Raw genomic sequence first — 2,500 nt, forward strand, 5'->3', positions numbered from 1 at the left:
TTGTTCAGAAATGAACATTTCTCCCCCCAATTGCAAACGCGCAATGTTAAAACTATAAAGTTAAGCAGTCGAAATAAGGCTGCGTTAAAGTGATTTACTTTCGCTATGGGGCGGCGAAAGTAACCGGTCAAAGTGCTGGTAGAGAGTTAATACTGTTAAGCTTAAGATCGTCAAAGTCTTTGTTTTGGCTTAGTGAGGTTTGTTCGCAAAAATCGCTAAGTGCCGCTGCTATTGTTTTCCGAGCCAAATTCGGCGACCTTAGTATCGGGTTTATAACAGGCAGAAAGCGAGAAACACTTTGCGTGAAAATCGCTAAGTGCCAGCGCTAATGATTTCTGAGCCAAAATCGGAGATTTTAGTATGGGGGTTTAACAGGGCAAGCTAGACGGCAGGGCGTAAAATTAGACTTGGTTTAAGTATGTTAAAAGAGAGCGAATAGCGTGAATTAGACCTGGTTTAACTATGTTAAAAAAAGCGGAATAGCATGAATTAGACTTGGTTTAACTATGTTAAAGAGAGCGGAATAGCATAAAATAGACTTGGTTTAAGTATGTTAAAAGAGAGCGAAATAGCGTAAATTAGACTTGGTTTAACTATGTTAAAGAGAGCGGAATAGCATGAAATAGACTTGGTTTAACTATGTTAAAGAGAGCGGAATAGCATGAAATAGACTTGGTTTAAGTATGTTAAAAGAGAGCGAAATAGCGTGAATTAGACTTGGTTTAAGTATGTTAAAGAGAGCGGAATAGCATGAAATAGACTTGGTTTAACTATGTTAAAAGATAGCGAAATAGCGTGAATTAGACTTGGTTTAAGTATGTTAAAGAGAGCGGAATAGCATGAAATAGACTTGGTTTAACTATGTTAAAAGAGAGCGAAATAGCATGAAATAGACTTGGTTTAAGTATGTTAAAAGAGAGCGAAATAGCGTGAATTAGACTAGGATAAAGTATGCAAAATGAAGCTGAGGAACTTTGTGAAAAAATGCGAAGTTGTTTGCTGTTCTAATTGTATGGGTTTGGAGATGTTTTTGGCTTGGATTAATAACAGGCAGGAAGCGCGAGGAAACGCAGCGAATATGGACGCGTACGCGGAAGGTGACGGCGGAGGAAGCGCGGATATGGAGGTGAAAATGGTGAAGGTGATGGCGCGAGGAAGGTGACGGCGCATGGGTGTGAATATGGAGGTGATGAAAGGTGACGGGAGGAAACGCATGATGTATATGACAAGTTAGTGTCGTACTTAAGCGGAGCGCGCGCTGTGCATGTATGAAGGTGTCGAAGGTGTTCATATTGCCTAAGACGCGTACGTGCACATGTCATGTCGCATAGGAAGCGTAGGTATGGTTGTGCAAGTCGTAAATGGCCACTTTGGTGGTTTAACATTGTTTCCCACAGGCCGCGTATGCGCAAATATGGGGTGCGGCGGCTATCTGCACTGCATGTGTATGAAGGTGTCGGTCTGTGTGGGGTTCCTATCGGAGAGAATACGTATGCTGCGTTGTAGGAGTGAGCTGCTGGCCACACGTTTGTATTGGAGTGCGCCACACCACCCCCCCTTTTTGTTTTGTTACTATATAAAAGTGTAGCCCATCCACCCCAGCCAATTCTGAGGGCCAGAAGGGGTATTGGGGGGCCATCGTGTGCAGTCTATGGCCACGTATGTGGACATGGTGAGTGTGGTAAATTGTGTTGTACCAATGTATACGAATGATAGACACTAATAGGCGTGTCGGTCAAAGTCAAATGTAGACGGCCATCTTAGGCTGAAAGCACCATATCCCGTCTGCTCTGTGAAGTTAAGCAGCCTCAAGCTCGGGTAGTACTCGGGTGGGTGACCACCGGGGAAGTCCGGGTGCTGTCTACTTTTTAGCCCGTTTTGAGCTGTTTACCGACTTTGCGTGTGTTTGCAAACGCAAGATATGATGTCTGGCATGTGCCCACACGACATCTTGGTTTTAGTATGCCTGGCGAGCCACTACACACGAGATCTTGTTTTTTGTATGGTGTTCTTTAATTTGATTATTATGAAGATGAAAGAGAACCGTTAGAACGGGTATGAAGGGTGTTCTAGGGGTGCTTTTCGGTGCTCTTTCACGTGGACATATCGCAGCATGCGACATGTCAGTGGAACACTGTCTAAATTAATAAATACTGTTTTGGCCGATTTCTAAAAGCGTCTATAAAAGGGCATAAGTGCAATGACTCGTCTTTGTAACCCTGCGGCCTAGGCGTAGTTTTTCACGGGGAATCCGAATATCAAAGGTAGATTTATGTACAACATGTACTTTTTTTGCAACATGTACTTTTTATCTACGGGACATAGACATACGTAAAAACACACGGCGGAGCCGTTCCCGCAATCAGAATTTGTCTAACTCTTCTAGATCAAAAGTTATTCAGCGAAATGTGAGACTTTGTTTGGCATGCTCTTTTTTTAGGTGGTTTTTTCCGGTTTTATGTGCCGCCCGGCAGATCTGGCCTGCAGACTTTAGCAGAAA

General features: G+C 43.4%; 1 non-coding gene across 1 annotated transcript; it reads left to right on the top strand.

The window, feature by feature from the left end:
* Positions 1-1,754: 1,754 nt before the first annotated feature.
* Positions 1,755-1,868, top strand: PITG_33167. The gene has a single exon (XR_009934561.1). It is a non-coding gene; the product is annotated as an 8S ribosomal RNA (ribosomal RNA).
* Positions 1,869-2,500: the final 632 nt, after the last annotated feature.

The sequence above is a fragment of the Phytophthora infestans genome, genomic scaffold (genome assembly GCF_000142945.1).
Source record: "Phytophthora infestans T30-4 supercont1.52 genomic scaffold, whole genome shotgun sequence".
In the NCBI taxonomy this organism is placed as follows: domain Eukaryota; phylum Oomycota; class Peronosporomycetes; order Peronosporales; family Peronosporaceae; genus Phytophthora; species Phytophthora infestans.